Source organism: Sinocyclocheilus grahami, unplaced genomic scaffold, assembly GCF_001515645.1.
Source record: "Sinocyclocheilus grahami isolate Dianchi unplaced genomic scaffold, SAMN03320097.WGS_v1.1 scaffold228.1, whole genome shotgun sequence".
Classification (NCBI taxonomy): Eukaryota; Metazoa; Chordata; class Actinopteri; order Cypriniformes; family Cyprinidae; genus Sinocyclocheilus; species Sinocyclocheilus grahami.
In genome coordinates, this window is record NW_015505407.1 from 212,545 (window position 1) to 229,412 (window position 16,868).

General features: G+C 38.0%; 1 protein-coding gene across 1 annotated transcript in view; it reads left to right on the top strand.

The window, feature by feature from the left end:
* Positions 1–16,868, top strand: part of LOC107597126 (transcription factor HIVEP3-like) — a 76,123-nt gene that overhangs the window by 45,849 nt on the left and 13,406 nt on the right. The window lies entirely within an intron of this gene.

A 16,868-nucleotide genomic window follows, 5' to 3' on the forward strand; every position in this document is an offset into this window, starting at 1 on the left:
ATTTTCTCCCTCTGTCATGTGTTGCTCTCACTCTCTCTCTCTCCCTCCCTCTCTCTCTCTCTCTCTCTCTCTCTCTCTCTCTCTCTCCCTCGCTCTCACCTTTGTTTCTCCCTTAAATTTTTCTTCCGTTAAGTAACTTGAGATTCTGATTGTTACCATGACAGCTGGAAGTTTCTGTAAGATTGTGTCTCATTTTGCCCCTTTACTTTCACAGACGTCCGTTATTTTTTATGGTTGCTTTCTGTACATTGTTTTCTCCCATCCTCTCCAGTATTTTTTAGCTTTTTCTTGTCTCTCATAATGGCAATACAACCAAAACCTCTATAATGTAACACACAGATGCCGACAGTAGTTCCTGCAGCTGAACTGGTAGAACATAGTGCTAGTAACACCGGGGTCATGTATCCAATTCCCAGGGGACACACATACTGATAAAATATATCTTCAATGCACTGAAGTGTCTGCCAAAGGCATATGTGTAATGTAAATGATAGGGAAGGATGCACAAGTGCTGTATTACACAACACCGAAGAGCTTCACTCCTACTCATGCTTTTGCTGAAAGCTTCAAGCTGCAGTATTGCGCTGTGCCACCTGAGTTTGAACAGTCTAGATTTATGTGTACTTTTAATTTGGCATTGAGCCCAAGAGTTTTGGCTGTTTTTTCTGTATACTGTGGCTTGGTTAAGAGAATTGTGTGGGATATTGATGCTCGAGTGTAATGCAGACTACACACAGAATCAGGATTACTCTGTTCAGACATAATCAGATCACATATCCAAGCCGAAGAGCAGCCTTATTGATCGATCATAAAACAAAAATGACTTGCATGCAGCAATCAGTCAGGATATCATTCACATTAGGCCAAGAGCATGCATGTCGACCTGATGTTTTGAATAATTAAGGTTTTTTTATGTGTTTTAAAAGAAAAGAAGTCTCACAAATGCTGTATTTATTTCTTCAAAATATAATAAAAACATGAGTGTTGTGAAATATAATTGCAATTTAAAATAACTGTTTTATATTTTAATATATTTTTAAAATGTGATTTATTCCTGTGATGCAAAACTGATTTTTCAGCAGCCATTACTGCAGTCTTCAGTGTCACATGATCCTTCAGAAATCATTCAGATATGCTCATTTGTTGCTAAATTATTATCACGTATTATTGGTGCTCAATTATTAATAATGGTTATTTTTTATCAATGTTAAAAACAGTTATTGCTGCATAATATTATTGTAGAAACTGTGGTTATTCAATGAAAAGCATTTATCTGCATTTTATACAGCTTATTTTTTGTAACTTCAACTTGCATCACCGTCTCTGCAAAAAATATCATGTGACAATGAAGACAGCTTTGCCATCATAGATATAAATTACATTTTAAAATGTATTCAAATAGAAAAAAAATATTTTTTGATCAAATAAATGCAGCCTTGGTATTTTGAGAAATAAAATCTTAATTTTTCAAAATCATAATTATTTAACCACTTAATTACAGCCATAAACATTCTGAACATTGCATGTCTGTTTACATGAATGCATTTTGCAGATGCTTTTATGACTCATCCAAATGTTCCTGCGAAATTATTTTCTAGTTCTAGCCAGTTGAGCTACTAAAGCAGCTGCTATAGTAGAGCTACGAATGTCGCAAGCTCAGTTCTAGGTGGGGGTAATTGACGACCTGGACTTCAAGAGATCCAAGTCTTACCTCACCATCATTGTGGCTAAAAAGCGTCTACCAATTGTCTATCATCCCCCAATAAACTGAGAATTACTGAATTGTTGATTTGTTCTTTTTTGAACTCCAAAATGCTGTTGTTTATTTAGTCCAACATTTGAAATCTCTGAGCAAATGTTTTCACAAGCAGATCCATTTTTACCTTTTCCAATTTTATAGGTCCTCATTTTGTGGGCGGCAGTGCAAAAATACTTTTCATCTGTCTGCAAATCCAAGACCGCTAATTTGATTTAAATTACAGTCCAGGATTGGGCCAAAATGACATAAATGTGCCTCGTAAAGCTTGATACATACACGTTGCATCACATCGCCCGTCTAGCAAGTATAACTTATGTCGAAGTTGCAAGATTACCCATACAACCTTAATGACAGATAAGCCTGACAGGTTATGAGAGAAAATAGTGTGGAATTACCCAAGAGGGCACATAACGGCCATAACAAGGGGCACTGTGGATGTTTGTTCCAAACCACTATCTCTGTTTGCCATCAGGGGTGTCAGGGAGTGTCATTGGCTGTGAGTTATTCTTTTTTTTCATGTGTAGGTGTTATATCGTTGGGGATCGGGCTATTTTTGACTTTCAATCCCCCACCTTTAACCATCTCCCCTCTGGAGAGAGGCGGGGTGGTGACAGGCGAGGAGACAAAGGCCTCCTATATCGCTCTCGCGCCTAAAAACAAGCCCTCATCGCTCCCACTGCAGGAGAACACTAATAGAAGCTGAGGAGGCTGGGAAAGTTTGCCATAGTGCCAACATTTTCAGTCCAAGAATCCCCTTTTAAACCCTTCTAAATCTGTATGCTTCTAATGACATTGATAAAAGATGGATTCAATTCTTTTTAAAGAGTGACTTAAGCTTTCGAATGGGTGACACGATGACCATGTTTACTTGACAGCAAAATTCAGTTGTCAGTGCTGTTTTAGAGTGCTAAATACATTTCTGTAAATGCACAGTTTAGTTAAAACCAAGAATGATGTCCACATTCCATAAATGACTTTCCAAAATTTTCAGGACCACACCTGTTTAAACTGCTGCTTTAGCGCCTGTAGCTGAATTTCCGGAGAAGACGCATTAGTTGCATAAGAGTCTCAATGAGAATAACAAACAGGAGTCATGTGGAGATGTCACCCTGGAGGTATGGACTAATGGCAAGCTTCTTTATGCATGTCATTCCACCTGGAGGAAATGCAATACCGACTTTCAGCAACCACACAAAGCTCATTCTTGGTAGTAGTGCTTGCTAAGTAATTACTATTGCTCATGCTTTGGGTTAAGGTAGGATGACCAGGTGTAAAATGACCAAGTGTACCTCCTCTGAGACCAGACTAAAAAGTTGAACTTGAGCTTTGTGCCACAATAGTCTGGTAATTAAAATATCATAGAGAGGTTTGGCTCTTTTGACTTGGGATAGTAAGAAACCCCCTAGCAAGACTGTTAATGCACATAACAACCGCATAGCAACACCCGGGCAACCACTGTCAAGACTCTAGCGTGAGAGCTGGCAATACTTGTAGAAACGAAAATAATCTTTGTTGTGTCATAATGCCCCTCCCTTGAATTTTTGACGTACAAGGTGTTGTGAAGCAAACACATCTAAGGTAGTGGTCCTTACGCACCCTGTCATGTTTATACAGATGCCTCAGCAGTGAGGAGCCTCAGGCTGAAACCATTTATGTTCCAGTTTGTAGAAACAACACCGGCTCTAAACCTACTTTTATTTATGTAATCTCTGTTGCTTTTGTGATATCAAGGTATATACCAATAGTTATTTTTGTTTCAGTCTGGTATTGGCAGTCTGGATTATTTTCAATAATTCAATGTGGTTTATTTTATTTCATATACTACCTTATATTGTCTAACCAGGTCCAAGGACACTGGCCCAGCTCTCTTCATATGTTGTGGCAAAGGAGATCTCGCTCTAACAAGACAATCCGTCATGCCATTGTTGTACAGCACTCGGCCTGTTGATCAGATTTACAGAGCCTCTTTTGTCCCATCTCTTCTTGGAAAAACAGAAGACAAAGAGATGACGGAAATGTGAGTTCCCCTCCCAGAGGGATACAGTATGGGCAATGCCTGACCACAGCCCCCCCCCCCTTAAATAGGCTGACCATCGCCACAAAGATCACATTGAGAAAGACACAATACACGCACGGCCCCAGGGCCAGTACACTGCCCTACTCCACATGACGTTGAAGGTCACACAATCATTTGGGATGATTGATAAAACAGAAAGAGAAAGAAAGAAAGAGAAGGGGGGGGGGTGGATTAAAGTTGTACGAAATGAGGTAGAAAAACGTGTGGAAAGAAATTAACTTTTATCTTTAGGGGCAACAATGTTCCTGAAAGCCAGTTCCAGGGGACAAATTTTTACTGTATTGTTACGTTATGTTAGGAATATTTTATTATTATTTTTTTTTACCTTTTATGGTGCCATTTTATGTAGATATTAGTGCTGGGCAACGATAAAAAAAATTTTAATCGCATTATGCACAAAATTCAATAATGAATTCAAAAGTAGTGTATTGTGCACTTTTTTCATTTAAAAGTACTGCTATATGAACAAAAGTGCAATAACGTTTGGTTTGCAAACACTTTAAACCAATAAGGTTCATTATTACAGCAGTATTCCTTTTACATAGTAGCAGTTGAAATATTAAATATAAAACTATTTGCCACTGCCAGGGCATGAACGTTTTTATAGAAAGTATTTCATGCTCAGAGTCCAGAGCCTCGATCATAACCGTATAACAGGCACCTTCCGAGTAGAGACCTGCACATCGCGGGACCCAACGCAGCAGAGTGCAGCTTGGGACAACACTTGATGGGCGAGTGCGAGTGCAGGAGAAGGGTGTATCTTAACCGTGCCAGAGCGCGTCTGACCCCCAAAAGCCCAGTTCGTTTGACTAGTGTGATCGCTACGTGCTGCGCTCAGGTGCAGTTCATTCAGCCGGCCCTGGCTCGATTGGAAGAGGTGGCCAGAGCACGGTTCAGTTGGGCTTGGGTGCGGTGCGCATGTAGTGTGAGCTGTAACCATGCCAGAGCGCGGAACTTCTGATACGTGCAGCATGATTGCATAAACATTTCTGAGCCGCAAAAGTGATAGATCTGTAAAGCAATATATTGTGAGAGGGCCGTGTGTGTTACCGCGTCCCAAACAACTCAAAATAATAAACCACAAAGTAAAAAAAACGATGCACTCCAATGTGCTGAGCGAGAGCTGAGCACTGCTGCAGTCGGCCCAGCCCAAATGCTCTCATTGCTTGAGACGCGTGATTACATCCATCCCAAGCCAGTACTGATCAACATCCCTCCCCTCCTGTGACCCATGGTTTGTCTGTATGTGTATCTTTCATAATAAAATAAAAACGGCATTAACGCGCGATAAAATAATTGTCGGCATTAATCAATTAATGCGTTAATGCGATAATAATGTGTTAACTTGCCCAGCCCTAGTAAATTTCCTAGGGGAAAAAATTGTAAATTTATTTCCATGAAAAAAAAAATCATATTTGGTGTTTTTAGAGATCTATTTTTTATTTTAATTTAATTGTAATTAAATAAATTTTATTTTATTTTATTTCACTTCATATTAGCTACACATTCAACAAGCTTTGTCCCTGCATTTTAAATATCTATGCAATTTTTGTTATTTTTAGTTGGGTTGATAATACCCAGCTCGAAATGTGTCGCTTTCTGTAAAAAACAAAGGATGATATCAGTCAAAGCTGCTCTTTTTTTCATGTTTCACCTCTGCAAGATACTTGCATTTTAGTTGGTCATTTGTAGTAGAATGTGGTGGCATGAATTAGAAATCAAGAATCAGGAAAACCTGTTGATTAAAAACACCTTAATAAATGTTTTCAGTGTCGTTGATGTCATGAGTAGGCGGTTAAATTCCCCCAGGATTCTTAGTGCTTGTGTCATTCGTTCACTGGGAAAGCCCCATTTGGAGTGTGTTGATTCATTGGCCCACAATGCACCATCACGACTCTCTGTTTGTGCAGCAGGAACATTCGTGAGCCGCAGCCCTGGAATTTCCTATAACTGTGACCTCTTTTCATGCTCAGGAGCTCTTGTGATAAATCTGGGCATGTGCAAGTGTGGATGTGTGTGTATTAATATGTGTGGACATCTAGAAGTTTGAAAGAATAAATATTTGAGAGCTAGGCAGTAGTTATCTGTCAGTAGTGGTATGTAGTGGTATCTTGCTTTGAATCTTTTGTACAGTATAGCAAACTCCGCTTTTCCCAGAATCCTACTTGATCTCAATATCTATGAACTACTCACAAAGTTTTAGAGCATCTTTTCTAGCTCAAAATCAGTTTCCATTTCTTTAGATTTTGTGGCAGATTCTTACCTTCACACCCAGTCAGTGGTCAGTTCATCGTGATGTTATCATCCAAATATGGACCTGCACTTTTTAATTGAACAGTGGAAGTTAGGAAGGCCAGACTGAGTTGACCTGACAGTAATGTACTAACCGTAAGTCTACGAATTCCAAAATGTGTAATGAGATCATATGATCTACTCATGATGTTCATCTGGAATTCAGTAGTTACTGATTCCTCTCTACAATGTATCATTTATCTAAAGTATTTTATTATAAATAATAGATAATAGTATAGGTTTAGAGTCAGTAAGATTTTTTTTTATATAAATTGATTCTTCTATTCATTAAGGTTGCATTAAATCAGTCAAAAGTGACAGCAAAGACATTCATAATGTTACCAAAGATTTCTATTTCAAATAAATGCTGTTCTTTTCTGAACTTTCAATGCATCAAAAAGGTTCTGGTCAGTTCATCGTGATGTTATCATCCAAATATGGACCTGCACTTTTTAATTGAACAGTGGAAGTTAGGAAGGCCAGACTGAGTTGACTGTAAGTCTACGAATTCCAAAATGTGTAATGAGATCATATGATCTACTCATGATGTTCATCTGGAATTCAGTAGTTACTGATTCCTCTCTACAATGTATCATTTATCTAAAGTATTTTATTATAAATAATAGATAATAGTATAGGTTTAGAGTCAGTAAGATTTTTTTTTATATAAATTGATTCTTCTATTCATTAAGGTTGCATTAAATCAGTCAAAAGTGACAGCAAAGACATTCATAATGTTACCAAAGATTTCTATTTCAAATAAATGCTGTTCTTTTCTGAACTTTCAATGCATCAAAAAGGTTTCCACAAAAATATTAAGCAGCACAACTCAACATTGATCATAATAAATATTCTTGAGCACCAAATCAGCATATTAGTCTGGTTTCTAAAGGATCATGGTGACACTGAAGACTGGCATAATGATGCTGAACATTCAGCTTTGCCATCACAGGGCTAAATTACACATTCATTTTTAAATACATTAAAATAGAAAACATAATTTAAATTGTAATCATATTTCACAATATTGCATTTGCATCATACAACATCTTTGAAAATATTAAAAAAATCTTACCAACACCCAAAATTTAGAATGGGAAAATATATTATATATATATTTAATATATATTTTAAATATATTGAATATATTTAAATATTATGTATATCTATTTTTATGTACTGTATAATTATATATAATTATTTATTCTTGATATTTAGAAATAATATTTTTTAAATACATTTTTTTTTTATCAATTAGAAAATGAAAAGAAAATGAAAAACCATAATTAAGTTAACATTCTAATGATAAGTTCTCATTCATGTCAAGGTGTAAATGTCTCTCTCAGTGTCTATGATGATCATGGCCCTGTAATAATCTACTTAACCAATTATGCATTCTGGCTTTGTCAGTTGGTCATCACAGTAATAACACTCCTGGTTGTCCTTGTGCATGGAGAAGCCTGTTATTCACTCATTGTAACCTTGTTCATTCACACACCCTTTTCCGCCACCTCGTTCCCGCCATGTGTCTCCATGTCTCTCTCACGCCCACTCGCTTTCTCACTCTTACTCTCCCCCTCCCGTCTCTCTCTGTCTTTCTCCCTTCTTCACCCTCCTCCCCCTCACTCACTTCACAGAAGTACACCCACTCAAACACAAATATTCATATCCGCTGTGTCGTTTGGTGGCTTTCATTCATGCTTTAGCAGTGTGAGGTGGCAGAACTCCTCAGGTAATGGACGGCACTATCTCCCGTCTATCCAACCGTGCGCTCTGTTCTGTTTGGAGAATGAACGCTAACTGGAATTATTAGACATGAGGGGATCAGCTTTCAGAGTGAGTATTTCACTGTTTTTGTTAATGGTGCGTTTAAGTTTAATGTCATCGCATTTTTTGAATGTGTGGCATCTGAGTTACATTACAGGGGACTGAATGTCTGTGTTCACCGAAACATTTTCTTAATCTTTTTTTTGTTTGGTAGTTTTTTTTTTTTTTGGTCTTTTCCAGTAAAGATATCTAATCATCAAAAATCCACAACAAGATATGATCTTTGCTTCTCAAGTCAATTTAAGGCATGATTATGTACCTTGAAATTACGTAGTTCCTCTAAAATGAAAATATTTCAATTGATATATTCATGTTTATGTTATTACAAACCCTTTTGACATTCTTTTGTGCTTCTACTTTAATTGTGTGGAAAAGAGTAGCTTGGACAAACTGTTAAATATCTCTCATTCAAGAAAACCGGTTTGGAACGTCATTAATTAAAGTAAATAATAAAAGATTTTTGATTTGTTGTCTTTTTTTTTTTTTATTAATTTAAATTAGATGCCAAATAATTGTCCTAATTCTTGTTTTGTATAAATAAAAAACTGTGACTTGTGTTTAAAACAATTCAACAAAAAAAGAAACACTGTATTTTTATATAACTGTAAAAATACATTAAATAAATTCACAAAATTATAAATTCATGGAGAGAAAAAAATGGCTATCATGGCCACAAATGAATAATTTGACTAAATTTGTGGCCACGTTGTACTAATTAATTTCCTTATTTCAACTCGTAGCCCTGATTTAACTGAACATAGATCGTGGGAGCGAATTCTTAAATCATGGCCACAATATATATATATGCCCTTGCATATTATGTGTGAGGCTTCTATTTTACTTCTAAAGTAAATGTGTCATCTTGATGTTTAGATATTTTACTGAAAATAATGACTAAGAACATTAAATAATGTTTTTGCAGTGTTTTCACATGTTCTGTACATCCAGGAAAGGAAAGCTCGAGCGGCTGCCCCTTTAATCCCCAATGCTAAAGTGCCCTTTCGGTCAACCGAGGGCCGCCCCCAAAAAACGCGATTGTGCCCTCGCAACGCCACTTCTCCCCGGTCCCTCCGGAGGGCTGTGCACGCCACTGTGTTTTCAAGGAAACCTGTTAACTAAACATTTTCTAAGAATCTGTTGAGTTTAAACCTCATGAGGCTGTGTGATTGTAGGATCTTTAGATGAAACACCATGTCTTTTTAACTCTGTGAGCTAGTGTGTCTGATGAGCTTGAACTCTTTGCAGTGTCCGAGGCCCTTATATTCCATGTCTTAGTTAGCGAATCTCTCCATCTGGAGAAGGATGCCAGAGTACAGGTCTAGAGCACTTCTGAAAAGCCCTGAGAGGCTTCCTCATTAATGCTGCTTTGTTCTTAGAAGGTTAAAGCCAGGAGAGACCTGAGAGGTGGCGGTAAACGAGGGAATAAAGAAGCTCAGAAATGCAGCCGGCGTATGACTAATCATATCTGAGCGCTCAGCGGCGGCTGTGTGGGCCAGCCCGTGCGCTTGTTAGAGTTCTGGGGGCCATCTGATTCACCGTCGCTCCCCGTTAGAAGCACTGCTTGATTCACTTCCTGATGTGGGCGGAATTTTCATATCAGCCCTGTGCTCTGAAAGCCGAAGGGTAAGGTGATTGACGGGCCCGTGAGCACGATGTTGTGGGTGGCTTGGAAGACTGAGCCATTCCACTTGTTCCTCTGTGAATGTAAATGAATGAAACTCGCACAGCTCATCATTCTCATTCTTTGTCTCGGGTTACTATGGAAGCCCTGAGTGGTTGTGTTTAGCTGTACGCTTAAAGTAGGCATGTGTCACCCAGTATTTTTTATAATCTAACCAGTCTAAACCTTTTTAAAGGAATAGTTAATCTAAAAATGAAGAATGTCATTATTTACACAGTTGTTCCAAACTCTTGTGACTTTCTTACACACAGTAGTGTTGAATAAAAAAAGGATCAATTTTGAAGACTGTTTTTGCTAAGTCACTGAACCATATCAGTCTGATTTGTGAATGAGTCATTCAAACTGGTTTTAAAGGAACGATTTGTTCATAAACATCTCTGCTTCTGTCATGATCTCTTTAGAATCTCTTAGGATGAATGTCAAAGACTTTTAGTTAACAACTACCTACATTTTGGGCTGTTCCTCACAGAAAGCTATAGTATGACTTCAGAAGACCTGGAAAGTAGTGCACGTCATAAACCACATGATACCTTTATGGTGCTTTTTGAAGCTTACAAGTATCAGGAAAACTTTAGATTCTAAAGTTTAGAGTTTGAAATATGAGAAATATTCACAGCATTATTTGGTTTTGGTGAACTATTCATTTAAAGGGGTCCTATAATGCTTTTTCACTTTTTCAACTTTAGTTAGTCTGTAATGTTGCTGTCTGAGCATAAAAATATGTGCAAAGTTACAAAGTTCAAAGTCCACTTCAAAAGGAGATATTTTATTTAACAGAAATCACTTTTCAAAAACTACAATGAGCGACTCATTTGGACTACAACGCGTATTTGTGATATCACAAATATCGACGAATGGGATGAGACCTGGTTGAGCTGCACTAGAGAAGGCAACGAGTGTCATCACTATGTCGGAGACACGCTAGCTTTCCAAGGCAGACGAACTTAGAGTGGTTACAATCATCCGGGTTTAAATCGTGCTCAAATTGATTTGATTCTGACGCAATATTTACACTGAAGCTCACAGGCGGCTATGGTAAGGGGCATGACATTTCCGACCAGGTGCCGAGTGGTGCCCAATCACAACACACTCTGGCCCAGCTAACCAATCACAGCACATTTCATATTTCAGAAGGCAGACCTTCAGGAACTATTTGAGCCGTTCATGCCAGACTGGGGAGAGAGGTGATGTAATAATGTAAAATATGTGAAAAATAATATGTTTTTCGAACAACCTAGTATGACAGCCAGTTCTAGTACACCCCCAAAACAAAATCAAGACTTTGTAAAAGAGCATAATAGGACCCCTTTAAAACCATTTGTTTCTGTTTTAAATAAGGTGAGGCTGAAAAAATAAACTGATCCAGCATGGCTTGTGCTTTTTTGCTGATATGCATACCTGCTTAGAAACAAGCACCTCGGGCTGGTGAAACTGAAGACCTGCTGACCTGATTTGCCCTTGTTGCTCCTTAATCAAAGTAAACACAAAAAGCCTCTTGAACTCCCCTGTTCACAAGTCTGTCTGCCAGCATCTGAAGGTCTGTGAGTTATTCAGCACGTGTGGTGTTCTTGTGATGCATGGTGATATTAGGCTCATTTAAGTGTAGCCCTGAGTTTATAAGGCCTGTTTTGCTCTGTTGCAACATTAAGATTGTTATTTTCCTGTTTATTGTTTTTTTTCATTATTATTAAACACACAGTTTGGTCTTTAAGATTTTTTTTAATGTTTTCGAAAAGTCTTATTTTCAAATTTATTTGATCAAAAATTATGGTAAAACAGTAAAATTGTGAAACGTTATGTTTTAAATGAACTGTTTTCTATTTTTATATATGTATTTTAAAATGTAATGTATTCCTGTGATGGCAAAGCTATATTTTCAGCAGCCATTACTACAGTCTTCAATGTCACATGATCCTTCAGAAATCATTCTGTTGTTTTGGTGCTAAAGAAACATTTCTTCTTATCAATGTTAAAACAGTTGTGCTTCTTAATTTTTTTCTTTTTTTTGAAAACCATATTGTTTTTTTCCCCCAGGATTCTTTGAAGTTCAAAAGAACAACATTTATTTGAAATAGTAATCGTTTGTTACACTGTAAATGTCTTACTTTGACTTGATCGATTTAATGTGTCCTTGCTGAATACGTTTTAACTTAAATATTTCAAAATGTTACTGCTTTTGGTGCATTTTGGATCAAATAAATGCAGGCTTGGTGAGCAGAAGATAATTCTTTAAGAAACATTAAAAATCTTGCAGTTCAAAATCCTTTGACTAGTAGTGTAGGCTTATTATTCTTATAGATTGAAACGTGCATTAACCAGGATAACGAGTATGAAACATGCTCCGAGTTGCTTCAGAAAACAAAAATGCTGGAAATGGGTTTATTATTGAAAATGCAAACTGCTTGTCTGCCAGCAGGAGGCGCTGTGAGAGCGGTGGAACTAACGGTTTCTCATAACGCTCCGCTCATGAACGGTACTTTATCAGATAAAAATGCCATCTAAACTATTCTGAAGACAGTCGGTTCCCTTCAGAGATACATTCATATAAAACACCCGCGTCGCGTTTTGATTTTGAAAGGTGCAGTGCTCATGTCACAAAAATCATATCACCGTTATTGAAAAAAATTATATCGCGATACATATTGATATTGAATTATTGTCCAGCCCTACACTAAATGTTTGAATGGTGCTGTATGTGTTATATTATGTAAATTTTGTCTTGTTTTGATTTTATTGATTTACTATTATTTTCCTTTGTATTACATAACTGTTTAATAGATTTAGCACTTTTTTGGTTATCCTAAATCCTAAAGTAATTTTTTCTAATCCTTTGTCCAAGTTCAGCTTTGCTTTTGGTGTTCACACAAAGTTGAAGAGCTCATGTTTTTGTTCAGATTTAGAGCGAACACTTTTTTTTTTTTTGTGGTAATTCAATCACAGTGTCCACACAAGCACAAACTTCACCGAGCCAACAGACTGCAGGCCTGCAACAGGGTGTGGCATATGGACTTCCATGTGAGGTCCTTGTTCTGAAAACAGTCACAAGGTGTAATTCAATGCTTTTATGGTCGACTATTCGTAAATAGATTGCGGTAACTGACTGATTTGCATAAGCAAATGATATTCATATTGGCTGCCCATTGCTCTGTAAACATAGCTGTGTAGCGTATCTTTCTGGGGCGTAGTTGAACAAGTCACCAGTGATTATTCCGTCGCAAGGAAAGGATGTTTCCTCTGTGTTGGACAGAGACGATAACCAGCACGGTTCAGAGGGGTCGTGATGTCTTTCCCCCCATGCTTTTTACTGAATGTTGACGTTTGTGCCAGTACAGGCGGGGTGGTGAGGTGTGCCTCTGACTCCTGCAGCGTGACATTCAGGAGGGGCCTTCTGGCGGCGTGGGCCAGTGGCACCGCCTCCTCCGGTTTGTCTTTGAACATGTTGAGGTCTCAGCGAGGGGACACGTGGGGTCAAGAGATTCTGCCACTAGCGTGCGTAGGTCAGCCTGTTTATCTACTTCCTTTTGCCTGCATGCCACTACACTCAGATAGGATGCTGGGGGACAAATTTAGACCTCCAGCTCACCCTCCATCTGCCGTGGCTAGCTGTAGGCCTGTCTCCATGGGAACCGGAGCCAGGTTGCCAAGAGTAAGAGCTGGAAAGAGAAGCACTAACTCTTTATCCGTCATTCTGCTCAGCTAATAATAAAAAAACACAATTTTAATGGATCTGACATGATGAAGACAATGAGTTATTGTCTTCATATAGAGCGTGATTGGATTATTATGATCACTTAAAAGCCAGCGCACTGCCATCAGTTTTGTAAGTATTGTTTGTAATTATACAAGCGTTAGACAAAATGAGCTCCTTCAATCAAGATGGTCTCCTTATTTACTACAGTCTTGACAAGCCGCCACGTGGCCTCTAGAGTCCTTGAATCTACTCTCAACTCCATAAAAGAGCCCATGTTATACATCAGCTGGGTCAGCTCACCGAAACCACTAAAAACAAGACAACCACATCCAGTCGGGAGATATTTATATCATTCTTGGTGGTGCAATTAACATACGACGAACAAGGTGACATTTCTGTTATCAAATCTGGCGAGTTGTCACAGTGGGAGGCAGAGAAAAAGCAAGAAGGGAGAGCTTTAAAATGTGTTTTTCCACTCCTGTCTAGAAGCGTCTGTGGGCTATTCTAAGAAATGACTTGACGATTTTATTATTTCATATACTCAAGCATACTTATTTTACATTTTCTTTGCAAAATGTAAGACTTTCAACATACAAAGGCTAGTTCATCCACAATCCATGATCCAGATCAGATTACCATGCCAGCATATCTTGAAAGTGAAACCAAACCTAAATTACAGTTTTTCCTTGAATTTCAGAGACTTTTGTGTGTGTTTAAACATTTGTGCAATATTAATACTAACTAGAGTTTAAGGAAGTGTGGATGGTGCTTTTTCAGAACTGTTATTATTGTAGTGTGTTGTAAGCAGTTATCAAGATGTTGCTAAGGTGCTTTGAGTGGTTTTTAGTCCATTGCTATATGCTGAAATGCTATAAGGGTTTACTAGGTGGTTTGTAGGTGTTTTTTTTAACTGGTAAATCAAGTGTTTCTATAAAATAGGACGTATGAACAGACATCCATTACAGAGTGATAACAACAAAGTCTCCTGTCTACATTTGTCTTTCTCTTTCTGCCCTTTTAGTTTAAATCCATTTGTATAAATCCAGACAGAAATTCCAACAATCAAGCAATGTAATTCTATAATAAACTGTACGCCCCATTCGCAGTAATAATAACCTTGTACAAATCAGGTGCGTTCATTATAAATTTGTGGTTCAGTCCTTTTACAGTCAAATATATACCTATTTCATGAATAATGATTAAGGTCTTAGTATTGTTATATCTTCAGTAATTGCTTGCTGTTGATAAAAACACTTTGTAACCAAAGCCTACCTCTGCTCTGAGAACGCTCATTAAATTGTTGCGCATCACTCAGCCAGCAGCAGCAGTTTGAGAAAGCAAACTCAGTCAAGAATCTGTCAAGTTATTTCAAGAGGAAAGCAGTTTTTTTCTGCTCACTGCTTTTCCCTCAGTGAACATCAAGTAATGAAACCTAAGATGGTGTAGTTTTTGTGAACATATGGGCAATGTATAAGGCACCTCACTGAAACAGTAAATAATTGCACAAATCCAATATTTTTGTTGTTTTCTAGTAAAATTATACCTAATATATAAATTTACTGGAAGTAAAATTGTGTAAGCTAGTAAGACTTGTTTTCATAGGATATATATTTAATTAAATATATATTTATTATTTATTAAATTTGTTAGATTTAGGCTTAAATTATGGGCTAAAGTTAATTCAAGATGTTTTCCCTGAAAAAAAAAGTATTTTATTGTTTACTGGAGGACAAGACTCGGATAACTAATTAAGAAGGATATTTTTCCAGTTTAATCAGAAACCTGGAACCCTGGATTTATTCACAAAAATGAATTACCATTTTTCTGACAAATCTTTTCTTCTTAGAGAGTTGAGAAAATATTCAGAATTAAACTATACAAACTACTGTTTGTGGATTTGTTGTCCATCTCAAAACAGCATAAAATGTGGTCTTTGAATTACCTCTGGCAGATAAACATCATTGCTCTTATAAGGAATAAGTTTTACCCACAGTGTTCATTTTGTGTAACAGTCTTGGAAATTCACTAAAGGGATGGCCCCTAGCACTCCTGGCTTTCATAGTATCTTGTATGTATGTACATAGACAAAATCAGCTTCTAAGCTATGATCCTTTTTTCATTCATTTTTGTTTGTTTTTGTTTTTGCTGAAAGGATGACACTTTGTCCCAGCCGCTTTTTACAAAGCTAAGGTTAAATGCCCAGTCTCAACTTGTGTGTGCAAGGAACAACTTGGAAGTTTAAAAGAGAAATACTACAGGTCAGTTAATGAAGCAAATAAGTAGCATGTCTCATTGTCCATTAGAATATTTTAAAGGGGTCATATGATGCGATTTCAATTTTTCCTTTCTCTTTGGAGTGTTACAAGCTCTTGGTGCATAAAGAAGATCTGTAAAGTTGCATAGACTAAAGTCTCAAATCCAAAGAGATATTCTTTATAAAAGTTAAGAGTCAGCCACGCCTACCTAAAACGGCTCGTTCTAACATGCCCGCACATATCTACATCACTATGTGGGAAGATTTGCATAACGCCGCCCAAATGTTCACGCAAAGAAAGAAGGCGTAACTTTTATTCTCGCTGTAGTTTTGTTGTTTCTGCCGCCATGTCGTAAAGACGCTGTGTGCTTCGTTGTGAAAGCGAAACTACTTTGTTTGGTCTTCCAAAAGAGGACGATGTCTACTTCGTCATTCCTGGAGCTGATCCGTGGTGGTTGCTGAGGAAATACTACAACTTTGCGCTGTCGATCGCCGGATCGGCTTTCACCATGGACGAAGCGTAGTCCAGCCCGGAGTCGTCACATGTGGCTGCTGCAAGCCCTCCGGACGCTCCTTCGTTGAAATCGCCGGCCGCGCCGTTCTCAAGCCCACCCGCCTCTGCTCACTCTAACCCCCCGGCCGTTCCTCACGCTAGCCCGCGGCCTCTGCTCACTGTAGGCCGCCGTGTGTGATGCTGTTTCGTTGTAAAAGCGAAACTACTTTGTTTGGCCTTCCAAAAATGGACACGACTAGAAATCAGTGGTTAAGTTGTATTTACAACACTGTTCCAGAACAGTACAACCGAAATATTCAGATGTGTACAACACATTTTATGGAGGACCATTTCCTGATCCTGGGAGAGTAGACTACAATGCCGGCTGTTCTGACTCAAAGACTGTAAGTACGTTTTTTTTATTTTTAAAGAGTTTTTATATTTTATATATTTAAAGCGAGTTTTTTGAGCAGTGTAGAGTAGGGCTTGTTGTTTGTCATTTCTCTGATCACAAATGCAGACATGGTTTTATGTTTACGCGGCACGATGCAACGCAACATGTAAAAAGACAGTATAAGTCATTATAATCCATAATTATGTCCCCACTGGATGCAACGAATGCCTCGTTTATAATGGGTTTTCATGTTTTTGAATCATCGCTCTGGCCTGACAGGGCATCATCACAATATGGTGAGGGGAATAACATTTCCTTCTCACGCTTGAGGTATTCGGCCAATCACAACGCACTGGATAGCTGGCCAATCACAGCACACCTCGCTTTTTCAGACCGATGA